This window comes from Stegodyphus dumicola, chromosome X2 (assembly GCF_044657685.1).
Source record: "Stegodyphus dumicola isolate Sdum_Otavi_A_Nest chromosome X2, ASM4465768v1".
Taxonomy (NCBI): Eukaryota; Metazoa; Arthropoda; class Arachnida; order Araneae; family Eresidae; genus Stegodyphus; species Stegodyphus dumicola.
The window spans coordinates 119,376,465-119,391,217 of record NC_140781.1 but is presented as its reverse complement, the minus strand read 5'-3'; the positions used below and the strand labels follow the sequence as shown (position 1 = coordinate 119,391,217).

Sequence of the window (14,753 nt, the reverse complement as noted above, 5' to 3'; positions counted from 1 at the left end):
TTCGACAGTCCTATTATGAGATCAGTCGATTCACAACTGCACGGAATACACTCATTTTGAAACCTATCCTTAGCACTGAACAAAACATCATCATTGCTTTCATTGAAATGCTGCTTTTCGCTTGCAGTGTAGTTCTGCTTACAAGTTAACTCCTTGGCTCCTCTTCATAAGTTGTGAAGTTTCCACAGGGAGATGAAATAAATAAAATTAAGGATCTGTACAAATCAATGCCAAATCCAATATTTGCATCTTCCTGTTGCAGTTTTTTACTGACTACATTCATGTGATTCAGAAGACTACTCCGAAAAACAGTCATAAACACAGTTTCAAATCTGGTCATTCTCTTGATTAATTCTGCTGCTTCTGCCTTTGTAATCGTCTTCTCTTACCACTCATTTGAGATTGATTTCAAGAGTATTGTGAATATCTTTCCAAGACCTGAATAAACCCATACAGGCAGCATTCCTGCATGACCATCTATGGACGACAGATTCTTTGGTGTGATTGATACATCGGTCTTCTTCAGTTTCTCCCAATGCATCGTAGTTGCCGAAAAGAAGTTGTAGATTTCTTACAGAAGTGCAAAATAATTATGTAGATTCATTATGACAACTAGCCACCACAGTTCCAATTAGATTCAGAGAAGTGACTGAAGAGGGTTTAAATTCTGCAAATCTGTTTGCATTCTTACGCATGAAGATTGGTGGTATAGGCTCCTGCTATGTTCACAGCACTATTGTACAACTGGCCTCTACAACTGTCTGAATTAATTTCAAGAGAAGCCAAGGGGTTCGTTACAGCAATATACAATTCCTCGGATTTATATCTAGTATTTGGTATGAACAAGATATATCCAAGAACAGAGAGGAGAGGAAGGACAAGAACAAAAAAGGCAAGCGTTATTGGAGATATAACAATCGATAACTGATATATATGTGAGATCTCGGGCATTGAATCCACAATTATGGAGAAATATTTAACTGTTCTTGCAATGGCAGATATAACTTCTCTGCATTTTTGGACCACCATTTTCTAATAATTCTTTAGATATTCTTTTAAGAATGGATCAAATTAAACCAATAGTTTAACTGCCATTAAAAAGTTTACAGTATGACATGATCCAAGAACTTCATCAAAACAACGTTAATACCATAACTTGTTAACTTTCTTATGATAGCAACAATGCATTGTAAAACTCTGTCTAATAATTTTTTTCTTGGGCAAGCCTTGCATTTAATATATTACTTAAATTCTTATTGGAAACCTTTGCCCTGAGAGCAATCACAAGATTTTTGTGATTCATTGATCCCTCATGCTGCTCTACGCATTGTTTCAGGTTATTCCAATCACCAAAACCTTTATCTGTGCAACAAGGCCCCACAGTAAATACTATCATTTGTTTCAAAATACATTATCCATTGTTGTTTTGAAATTTCACCATTCTGAAGCTCTCTTTTGAAGACTGTTCACCTCAAAAGACATGTATGATCTTTGTAGACTCATCTTGAATTCTGAAAATGAAGAATATATAAACTAAATTTTAAATTTCTACACACAAAAGTTAATAAAGTTCAAGCTACTTCAATGTCTAAAGAAATTTTAAGCTTATCAAACATTCCCAGAACCTTCACCACCATGGGTGGGTTGAGTTTCATTCACTTTAAATTCATTCTGAATCTTCTTTCAATGCAGTTGCTTCATAGGGGTATTTAACTTAATGAAATTAGAATCATTATCTGAATACAATACGGATATTCATCCTCTCCTTATGACAAATCTTTGTACAGCTTGTATCAAGGCACTTTTATTTACAGAAGGTATAGTTCTAAATGCATGAGGACAATCCAAACCTTCTTTCGATCTGGTTAAAAAGGGTCATGCTAAATCAACACCAGATACCTGTAAAACGCCATTCCCACTGGGGTTTACCTGAGCTAACAGAGTCAGTTCCTTGAGTCGACTAGCTCTGCTGTGCCTGCAGTTCAGATTTTTTAACTTGCTGCTCTATGGGGAAAAACTGGTTTTGGAGATGGATCGACTACATTAGTTGTGTTCGTTAGCTTAGATAAACGCCAGTGAGAATGGCCTTTTAAAGAGCTGATCTTCAAGTTTGGTCTTTTGAAACAAGCAGAAAAGGTACCTCAATTATTTTAACTCTACAGGTGGATGCATTTGCTAATCACACCCCGAATGGTTCCCTTCCATTTTAAACCCCATAATCTCTCATGCAGAAAATGTTAAAAGAGTGAATGTTCCAGCATGTTAGTTTACAATGTATTCTTGTTAACTAAATCTTACTACCATATGCTTAATTAAGACACAATAACACGCCGAATAAATACTAATTAAGAAGTCAAACAACAAAAATCAGCGTTATACCTACAAAATTCATCCTCTTACCATATGCTTGGAAGGCAGAATTACTACAGAAATAAAATTTCGAGTTTCATCTTCATTTGTTAATTTGGACTTCGACTGCAAAATGCCTTCATCATCTTCATAAAAATTATTTCATCACCAAAACATTCTTTTAGTACACTACAGAAAAGTACCTTTTGTGCAGTCAACAGTTCTTTTGCAAAATTGGTGCATTTTCATAGACCTTTAGAATTTTGTTGAAAATGTAACACTGACGTTAAAACTCTGATTATTTTTGAGAACTCTGAAAACTTCCTTGCTAACTGTGATATAGTGGACATGACCTTTAAGTTATTAGCAGAAATCATAGTGTACCCTTTTTCCATTTCCACTTCCTTCTCACTATCGACTTAGGCCATTGCTCTTTTGAATTCACCAACCAAGGAGGTCCTTGCCACCATGCGGATTTCTGAAGTTTTTTGCATCCACATCTCCTCAATACAAGGTCAGCCACCAGCGATTACCTCGAATATGGAACAATTTTCGGAAGCTGCGAATTTTCAGATTTCAATAACCTGACTGTTAACGAAGACTGACTAGGGTTCTTGGCATGTAATCCATGTAAAAACTTTTACAGAATCAATCCAAAAGAAGGTTTCCTTTTAGTCAATTTTTTTAGAATTTTTCATGGATTTGAACAATCAAGCTCTGATTGTAGCTGCCATTAGTTCTAGTTGTGGTATGGTTATTTTCTTCAGTGGCATTATCCATGACTTGGAGTGAAGCAATTGAACTTTCACTAGGCCATCAGGAGCTCCACTTCTTAAAAATTGGCAGACTGTAAAGGCTGTCTGAATTGCATCTACAACAGTATGCATGCTTAAGTTTAACTCCATAGTGACATGTAACCATCTTGAAATCTTTATATTTTTCAATGTTTCAGTTGCTCCAATCACTTCAGAAATTTCCTCATTTACTTCATTATCCTAAGATTCTTTCATTTTCCATGTAGCTTGAAGCTTGTATCATAGCAGGTGAAAGAAAGCTTAAAGTGTCATACATATGACTTACGAGCAAAATACTTTTCCTTCCAGGTATTTTTTCTGTCTCGTCAAGTTTTAAGGCTTTGGTATCAATTTCTAATGCATCTGAATATTTTTCCCATATCAATCCCAATATGTATGACTTAGGACCTGTAGAAGAACAAGTAAGAACAACAGTGCTTTCCCATCCTCTAATTACTTCTTTCATTGTTTCTGTAGTGAATTCAATAAATATGTTTAAATCTGAAACTGTCCTTATACTCGTTACACAATTATCAACATAAAAACTATGTCATAGTTTTTTCAAATCTTCTTCAGAGTATTGCTTTTACACAATTCTTTGAATAAATGGTGATTGATAACCACCAACAGCAAAAACGCACTACAGGTAATACCAAATTCCACACAGGGGTGTGTGTCTTTACTGTGCCATCATCATGCCAAAGAAATCTTAAAATATCTTGATATCTTTTATTTAGAGACATCTGTAGAAAAAGCTCTTGTCTGAAATCACACCAATTTCATATAAGCGAAATCTTTCTAGAATAAAAGGAATAGTTTCAATCAAATTAATTCCAGTCTCTAAGTAATCGTTTAAAGATGGTCGATTATGAAGCTTTGCCGAAGTCTTATTTTCAAAGAAGACATTGAGGACATTTCTTTAATGACTGGAGAATGTGAGAGGTTATGAGCAACAGGTGAGGAGTACTACTCTTGAGGAACTCATTCAATCACTCCTTTCGGAAGCCATTTGCTAAAGACTTCATGATACTTATAACAATACCCAATTTTCTTCCACTTCTTAGCAATAGACTCAAATATTTTCAACGACAGGTCTTAATTGTCTGGTAAGATGGCATGCTTGGTTTTCCAAGGCATATTAACTTCGTATCAACCATTTTTTATAATAATTCTAATTCCCACAATGATGAAATAGATAGATCTTCTTGAGATAACATAGAAAAAACAGCCTTATTTACATTGTGCTGATGTTCAGATTGAGGTACTTTACTCATCTAAGTCCATCCTAATTTTGTTTCTACAGTCACTAAACTTGTTCTAATTTCTTCTCATTTGCCAGGATATAAAATTACCGTATCTTATGCTTGGAATATCATTACAAATGAAATCACGATCTACAGCATCTAATTTAGAGAAATAATTATCATCAAGGCTACTCCAATAAATCTTGTAACATTTATGTTCATAAATTTTAGTTTTCATTCTGCCAAATAAAGAGCGGCTAAATTTTTCCTCCTATAGCTAGTTAAAACCCATTTCTTCAGCAGTAGACCTCAGAAAACATAACTTTTGAGCTTCCCACATCAATCATTAATTTAATATTATGCCTTTTATTCCTACCCTGTATGCTTACAATCAGAATTTAAAGAAAAATCATTCATAGCACGCGAATGCAACTCTTTTTTCTCATCTTTATCCTAAAATGCATTTCACTACACTTATTACATTTAAGATCAGGACAAAAAAAAAAAAAAGTCAAGTCTTTTTGAACAAATCTGGCAACATTTGATCAACATTGATTACTGAGGTGACCTTTAACCACATATATTCTGCATGCACCTTTCCTTTTTACTACAGACATATTTTCACGTCACAGAATGTAAAATTCTTTTTTACAACAATGTGTTTCATGATATCTTAAAGAAAACCATGAAAGAGATTTTGCTTTATGATTCATCAAGGTCCTCCTCCTAAGGAATATTTTGGCTAGTTGCCAAGTGCTTGTGATCAGAAAGAGAATAAATAGTCTTTCTACTTAATTTCACTTTTTTCTTATGACTGAACTTCATTTTTCAGATATTCAATTACTGCATCAAGACACAAAATTTTTTGTTCTGGTTCAGTAATTTTTTGCTATCTTTTAAATGATCAAAATAAATAAATAGGTATAGCACTTTCTGCAAAAGGATATAAAATTGTTCTAAATTGATCAGCTGTTAGACTGCTCAGGGCTCTAAGTTGTGTTGAAAGTTTGTTATACAAGCTACTCTTTTTTCTGCAACATCCAAAACAAGTTTTATTAACTCTAAAAAATAAAACTCACTTAAGAGTTCTTTACGGCCATATCTCTGAGTGAAGCTTTCTACACCTAAAGGATAATTTTCATTTGTCATAGAAAAAGATTTTACAGTATCTCTAGTTCTGATTTAATTTTTGTTGACTGTATCAAATACTGAAATTTGTCTGTATTCATTAAGTTATTAATGAAATTAAGTTATTAGTTATTTCATTAAATTATTATTTTCATGTATGGTTTTAAATTGATTGTAAAATGTAAGCTAGTTTTTCAAATCACCTGTGAATTATAAAATCCTACTTTCGGTAAGTATTGGCACAAAGTATTTTCATCAGCAACTAATTTCTGACTACTTTTTGATGCTGCATTTTGGGTTTCATTTAATTTTCTCTTAATATTATTGAAAAATCATTCCGATTTTCAACGGTATCCTAACTGCCACTGCCATTTCTTGATATTCCTCTACTATTTCAAGGTCTGTTTTGAGTTCATCATCTGTAACAGTATCTAACTAAGCACTAAGCATCAGTTCTGACGTTTCTGCCTTCCTTTTGAACAAACAAAAATACATTTTGATTTCTTCATAATCAAAATTAACATCACTTAAATCTTTCTCTAGCCTTTTATACGTTTTCGTAAAAGCAGAACATTGGCATATTCTTTTTTTTTTCATTAATTCAATTTTGTCTTAAAACCTTAAAATATTCAGGAAAAAAAAATTGGTTAAGAGTTATATTTAAACTTCAGCAAAACAGTAATCTATAACTTGAAAACTGGAGTATAAGGTAAATAATCTTCCTTTATCTAGTCTTTCGTCCAACATGTTCTCAAACAGCTCGCCCCATGTAGAGCACCAAATGCTGAAATCATTATCAATAATTTAAATAAACGAGCAGCTTCCTAAAAATATGACAAACTAAAAGATCTTCTTCACTTTAAATGTCTTTTAATATACTTCAACACAATATTAATAGGTTCATTACATTCATTCACAATGCACAATATAAAAAATGCTAGAATCAATTCAATCATTCTATCACCTTTCGAACACCAGCTTTGTTGCCAACCTGTCGCAATTAAAAGTCATTATTTACATCTTTCTCATTTTTTAAATCAATAAATGGCACAACAAGACCATAACTTCTAACTTTACAACAGTGACATACTAGATGCTACAGTCAGCTCAGCAACCACACTTAAAATTTTTTCTTTAGAATCTTTCCTTATCATAAAACTAGAAATATCCTTAGAATTTGCAGCAGTCCTGATATTTGATTCATGAAGATTTGTAGAAATATCTTATTAGGTGTCCGATTTTCCACCATCGCTAACGGCAATATGAGAATTGCATATAGAACATAGTGCTTTAAATTCAGTTTGTCGTTTTTTTATAAATATCCAATTAATGACCCATCCTTTTTGGCATAACAAGTATTAAAATGGAGTTACCTAAAAAAAATTTAATGTGCAGGAGCATGCAGTTATTTACTACACATGCAAGAAACAAACTGGCATTTACCACATACTGATACTTGAGACTGACTGCGAGATCTATAGCACTGGCATGTCTTTGGAAATCATAGCCAGAAGAATAACAGTAAAACGGTTTCACATCAAAAGCATTGTCAGTTTCAACAGAGTTTAGTCATCACTGCACTGCATATGGGCTTTCTCCAGCACAGTTAGGGAGAAAATTGGACGAACAGTAATACAGGACTATGTAAGTGAAATACGATGACAGTTCCATATATGTGGGATGTATTGTAACTCTAACTACAAGAGATGGAAAATGGATCAGCCCAGGTAGCAAAAGCTCTAACTAAGCCACTGCTTAGAAGGTTCTTTCAAATGCAATTTTCTTTCCTAAGTTTTTAAGATCATTTAAAAATTATAATCTAATAAAGATCATTTAAAAAGACTAATAAGGTTAAAGTATTTTCATTTTCTTTACAATACTTTCCTAGATGGTGAAATGCATTACAGTGTCATCCAGAACAACTCTCAGTCAAAAATCAGTGATGTCCAATTGCTATAATAAATATCAAAGATATTAGGTTTGAATTAAATTGCACTTTTTAGCAATTTTAGCAAGCACTTTTTATGTCCACACATTAAACATTTACATTCATGTCCATAAATTAAGGATGATTCGGAGTCACGCGGAAATCAAACTCTAAAAATAAATATATCACCTGTAAAATCACTACACACATCTTCAAGAATCATATGCAAATTTCAGGAAGTAACCAGATGACACCGATGATACGTCACAATGACAACAGTGTAAGAGAGTGATATATAAGGAATACATGCAAAGAAGTAAAATTGTTTGCAGGTGCTTTAGAAGCATTTCAGTGCAATAACCGAATAGTTATGACACAAAGGACGCATTTGGATGATTTTTTACGTGGTAGAATTATCGGCGGTCTGGAATGTGGGCGTACCCAACTGGAAGTATCAGACGAACTTGGAATTGCACAGAGTGTCATCTCCAGGCTTTGGCAACGATTCCAAGATGATGGTAATGTGAGTAGATGCTGCAGCACAGGTCGCACCAGAGTTACAATGCCAAATGAGGACCGGTATCTGGCAGTTACTGCCAAAAGAAACAGGCGGAGCACAGCCTCAGACCTGTCTTGTCAGCTCTCTTCAGCCACTGGTACGACCATTTCAAGGCAGACCGTGTACAGACGCTTAGGGCAGATTGGTCTATATGCTTGTAGACCTGTCAGATGCATTCCATTTACTGCAACTCACTGTCGCCTGCGGTTGGGCTGGAGTAGAGAGCATGCATTGTGGACACCGCAACAGTGGGCTTGTGTGATGTTTTCCGACAAATCCAGGTTTAGCTTGCAGTCTGATTGTCGCCGGACTTTCATATGGAGAGCTCCACGTACCCATTATCACCAAAAAAACATCATTGAACGACACCGTTACGGTGGTGCACGAGTGCTCGTTTGGGGTGGAATTATTCTGGGTTCCAGAATTGACCTGCATGTTCAAATTGGAACCATGGCAAGCCAAATCTATCGGGACATCATTCTGGAACAACATGTACGTTTGTTTTGGGGTGCCATGGGCGCAAAATTTGTGTTTATGGATGATAACGCCCGTCCTTACCGTGCAAACATCATAAGCGAATGCCTTTAATCGGAAGATATCACCCGTATGAACTGGCCAGCATTCTCACCGGACTTGAATCCAGTAGAACACGTGTGGGACATGCTTGGCCAACGAGTTGCAGCCTATCAACCTCCTCCTACATGTCTACATGTCCGGAACTTCGGAGAGCATTGCTTTTTGAGTGGTGTAATATCCCCCAAGATCAGATCGATAATTTGATACTCAGCATGCCTAGGCATTGTACGGACTGTATTGCATCGTCTGGGAGACATAAAGTGTATTAACAATCATACCAACCATGTAATATTGGTTTTTTGTAAATAGGTTTTTTTTTTGTAATTTGCTCCATGGAGGAAAAAAATCGCTAATTTTTTTAATATCAATCATATAGCATCTTTTTTTTTCTCTTTACCTTTTGTTTAATAAATAAGCTTTACAAATAAGTCAAATTTGTTTTGCTTCTAACTCTTCCTTTGCCTGATTTTGCATTATCCTTAATTTATGGACATAAGTGTATTTCAATATAAATGTGCATGCAACTCAAATAATTATAATTTTCAAGAGACAAGCAGTATTCTGAGATTGTCTAATTACTGGTCACTTCTGAAGAAATTATTATTCAGCAGCCCTTTTTTAATGCAAATGCAATATTTTTTATTATTATTTTAAGAAGAAAATTTCACATAAATTATGTTAAAATTTTGTACTTTAAAATTAATGGAAAATACTATGTAGATTATATTTTAGATATAAATACAAAATTATATGATACGTACTACAGAACTCATATAAAAATCAGATTTTGGTTCCAAAAGAAAAAACTTTTATATTGTAATCACAAGAAAAATGCTCTTTAGAACAATAATCATAGTAGTAATTTCAAAAATATACTAATAATAGATACTATTTTTCATGCCCATAATTATTCTTTTTTTTGGGGGGGGAGTATTTTTTTTAGCTAAATATAAGTTTCAAATTTTAACAGAATCTTTTATGCTCTACTTTTTGCAGAAAATCTGTTATTTTCAAATGTTTACTTTTAAAAAACACATCATTAGTAATATCATCATATGGAGCTAAATATATGAAGTTTTTCTTAAATTTTGTGCTACTTTTCATGGAAAGGTCTTCATTTAGAAAATATAATTCCAATGCTGAGCACATATTAAACATCACATCTTTTTTGTTGTTCTTAATTCTTGTCCTGGCAAAAATTCATCATTCCTACATTATATTTTAACATGTGATATTGAGGTACTGGCAATTCTGCATAGGTACTCTGTATTGATAACTTCTTTAGTTCCTGCTCAAATCATATCATAATGAAACGGTATTATAAAAGTACCAGATTGTAGAAGAATTTTCTTTCATTCTTAGCACCATGCTGCAAATGCACCCTGTTGTGAGGTATTCTGCTTGCATATATTACTTCACCAGCCACAACAAGCAGATTAATACGTTACATTTGTACTGGCTCATAAAAAGATTCCGTATGTTTATATTTAACAATCTACCTTGCTTAGGCTAACATACTCCTCCTCTTTTGTTAAGGCTAAAAAATATATATACACCATATTAATTTTTAGATTGTTAAGGTTAATAAATAAAATGTCAAGAATAAATACTGTGAACTAAATACTGTAAGCATTAAACAGGAATTATATCAATGATTAAGAATTACCCCACTGCGCAGCCTAACTTTATACAGTTCAGCAAACAATTTGCACAGAAGAAAGAAATATTATGGAAACTTTTAACCACTATAGAAGCTCATAAAACGGAAAAAAAAGAAAACTAAAACTTTACAAATGAGAAACATCTTGAAAAAACTGGTAAAAATCAATGTCAGCGTTATTCTGCAGATATTTAACCACAAGAGTGGGGAGGAAGGAAGGTTGATCTTTACATTATGGTAACTTGGCGTTTTTTTGGTGAAAATTTGGCGACCAACTCTCCTACAGAAACCCTCTATTTTTTTTTCCTTCACGAAGTAAAGACATGTTTCTTTTCTTTTTATCTACTGAAAACTTCTTCCAACAATCTACTAGCCGAATTACACTTATGCTAGAAATTTTATCTAACAAAACTGCTTAATCATGACAAATATTCACTGCAAAATTGGAAAAAGTGCACAATACCATACTCCTTACGCGTTTTTCAAAATAACACATACACATAAACCATGTACACGCCGACTTATTTTTACTTAAAAAAACATCCCAGAATTGCACAAAAATGGCATTGCGCACACTCTTCACTATATCCATGTACAGTGCTTTTTTCTCATAAATTAGAAAAATTTCACAAAAATACATGACAATTTTCTCAATCTTTAAACCCGGTAAAAAGAACAGATATGAAATTACCTGATCGCGAAAAAGTATTTACCCTTTCCAAATATGAACATTTCCACATATAAAATAAATAAAATATCCAAAAACTTTTACCTCTAAATCATCTATTACATTATACACGTCACCAACGAATTCATACCGCAACCATTACAAATACTTAGTGTCAGATATTTAAATTATTTCCATGCACGTTTACTTCAACTAAAACGTATACCAAATTCCTACAAACATAAAATTCACAAAATAACTATCATTTAATTAAAATATAATTAAATTCAAAAACATTACTTAAAATATAAATGAGCACATACATTAAATTAATACATACATAAATACCCATTTCGAATTCACTTTAGTTACGGCCATGGGATCCAAAAATTCACGAACACTGTTTCACACAACACAGAATAAAGCCAAATACAAAATTTCCAGATTTTTTCCCGATTTCCCCCCTTTTCCGATTAAAGAACCGTAATTCGTCCATTAATATCACATGACATATCCCATGATCTCTCATTTCCCTCACACAAAATAATGTGTAATCGGAACTGAGTACTGCTCACATTATTACCAAAGTCCCAGGTAGTAACCTTTATCGCCTCCAAAATGTCGCCAAACTACCAGTTACCATATTGTAAAGATCAACCGGAAGGAATTTTTATAATAAATTTCTACTAAACAAGTAACTGAATCCTAAATGACAAGTGTAATAAAATCTATGGTTTAATATAATCTAATGCAAAATATAATCTATGGCAAAATAATCTATGGTTCTTTATAGTTTGACAAAGCGCTATTTTGATTTTATTAAAAAAAAAAAAAAAAAGAGTGATAAAAAATTACATAAAAACTTAAAACTTAGTGATTGGACATTATCTCAAGTGACAATATTTTCAGTGTCAAAATAGTAATCGCCAATATGAAAAATTAATGTTTAATTTCAAAAGATTTTCAGATTTTAGCTCTTTTTAAATAACAGTTAACGGTCAGAAAAGTTGCATTTTTAGTTTAATAATGAGTGACAGATAAAATTTAATTCCTCCTTCATAGTACACATTTATTATTTTGCACAAATGTTATTACTTTAAAATATCAAGTAAAATTTATATTTAGTCATACAGATGTGATTAGATACATTTTAAAAACCTCAAAAGCGTGCAGCTATGCTAACAGGTTAATCATAGTTGGTCACAGTAGTAATTACACTACTGTGCCTTTCAGTCTTACAGTTTATTTTACTAACAAAATGGTTTCTAAAAGCAGAAGAACAAAAATACCCAGTCCTGTGAATTTTTCATCTCATACATCAATATTGCAGAAATAAACAGGATCTGAATTAGAAGCCACAAATTCTGAAATAAGAATCCTATTGATGATAGAATCATACTTCAAAGAAAGAAATGCAAAAATTAATTACAAAACTTAGATAAGAAATGAAATAGTAAGCTATCAGTTTTATTAGATAATTCAGTTTCACTAGTGATTCCTAGCTCACTTTAAAAACTAAAATTTAACAATGGAAAAAATGCATTTTCTTCTCTCAGTCAAATACTGCAACATTTAATTAAAACTATAAAGAATTTTCCATTCTTACGACACTGATTCTGACTGTATCATAGAGTAAAATAAATTAAACACATACAACTCAAAATGTATATACAGAAGTAAAAAAACAGATGAAACTAAAAAAAAATTTAAATACCTTTATAACATGATTAATAAATTCAAATTTTTCTCAGTTTCCAAACAATACCTGTTTTATGTATATTTATTTTTAGCGACAAAATTGCTTAGAGATTAATTCCTTATTAAATTCCCACCTAAGATCGTTTATTAAATTACAAAACTATCCATCGTAATATTTTCCCACAATTGTAAAATTATTGATAACTAAAACTCTACATAAACAGCCTAAAGCAAACGAACAAAGTAAAAAAAAAAAAAAAAAGCCTCGGCACAATGCGCAACTGAAAAAACAAATTTAAAAAAAAAAATACTGTACTCACTGACATCTTATAAATATTTCTTGCATATTTCAAACATTTTCATACTAAACAGATTCCCTTCCCCCACCCTGTATCTGAATAATTAAGTCTAAAGTCCCTACCCAAACACCGGCAAACAAACGTAAACAAAACACACAGCCTAAAAACAAAATCTATGAAAATACGATAAAAAAAATAAATAAAACCACGTGCACCACATGGCCGTCCACAGAAAATACCCTTTATTTTTATTTTGTTTATGGATGAAACACTCTTCCGAAATTATGACATACACTGAATAAGCTCACCATATTTGTATGGTTGAAATACGATCAATATGTTCAAAAATGCTCACCATAAATTAAAGTTTAAATTACTTCTTATTTTTTCTCTCTGCAAATATATACGTTTATAAACAGCGCTGAACAAAAGTTGTTATCTGAATTTGACAGATCCATACGATGTAAACAAACTACAATGTTACAGATTCATTCGTCATCCCACTTAGCATTTGAGAATTTTGAAATATATTGATTGAAACTAACAATATGAATGTGCAAATTAGAATGAATTTCGCGCATTTAAATGTTAACAGAGTATTTAAAAATAATTACCTCTCAACAGCCACCCGTTAAAAACTCCAAAATATACACGATATTAAATTAAACATCACTGAAGAGTATTATCAATTAAATTGCGAATAAAAAGTACACACAGAAACTAAAATTAAGCATTAACGAAGCAAGCAGTGGCGCTACTCACTTCACAACAAGAACAAAGCAGGAAGATTGCCAGGTTTGAATGAAACCGTTTATGAAATATGTCGGCATGGAATTATTAAAGAGTGCAGTTATTAAAATTGTTAAATGAAATTCTTCTTATAAAGCATCATTTGACATTTACGAAGAATTTATTTAAGGCACTAAGACTACTATACAAAGAGAAAAACGGTTTTATTGACAAAAAGAAAGCAAAAAGTAAAGAAAAACGCGAGAAAAATAGAGTTGGGCTGAGAAAACTTACTATAAAACGTCATTCAGATTTGAACAGTGTCTCCCATTTTCTTTTTACTTGTTCAGCCTTTCCCTCTTAGAAATTTTTAAACGTCTTTTGGCTTTTAATATAAATGCTCATCCGTAAAATGTTTTAAGCCTACATAGAGTGTTGTTAGAAAAGTTCATGTTTTCCCATTTTTGACTTATTATTTTTTTTTTAATTTAGTGTTTTAGACCTATTTATAGACCCGTGTTCTAGAGGCTCATAAATCTGGATTATCTGAAGAAAATGCTTATAAATTCAAGCCATCTGAACAGTTTCAAAGGGATTAGAGCTAATAAATGGGTAGCTTTAAGCTACTGGAAGCAATAAAAATTTTGAGCTTAGATATAAAAATTTTGAGATGGAGAATTAATGGAGGGATAAAACCAAAAAATGTGAAGAATTACATGCATGCATTTTGATAAAACAAAACTAATACCAAAAGGGTAAAATTGCTTTTTGAAATTTTATCTCTTTAAAATTTGACTATATTATAACAACAAAATTAAATTTCTATCCTTATTCTAATTTATTTAACTTTTGCCACTCCTAGTCCTATGCCAATCATAGGCACATAATCATATGAAAAAAAAAAAAAAAAAAAAAAAACTTAACTACTAAACTAAAAACTCAGAATGTTACAGAATTTACGTCAAACTTTCCTGTTAAAACGTTTTTTGGCCTGGTCCTTTATAAACAAGCGCTGCGATTACAGCCAACTTAAAACGCAATTTGGTTGTTTCCAAGACTCTGACTTCTAAATATTTTGTTAGTGTTTTATAGATTTATTAATTTTAATTAGTCTATGAATACT

The 14,753-nt window shown here is 32.3% G+C and overlaps 1 protein-coding gene across 3 annotated transcripts in view; it reads right to left on the bottom strand.

Annotated features, from left to right (window-relative positions):
• The window catches only part of Tdg (Thymine DNA glycosylase), a 95,424-nt gene extending 81,580 nt beyond the window's left edge, over nt 1-13,844 (bottom strand). For 2 of the 3 annotated variants that reach the window (XM_035357791.2, XM_035357793.2), the window contains exon 1: nt 13,516-13,657. The gene's annotated coding sequence lies outside the window, so the exon portion shown is untranslated. The other variant, XM_035357792.2, reaches the window with a different exon arrangement.
• Between the last annotated feature and the right edge of the window lie 909 nt (nt 13,845-14,753).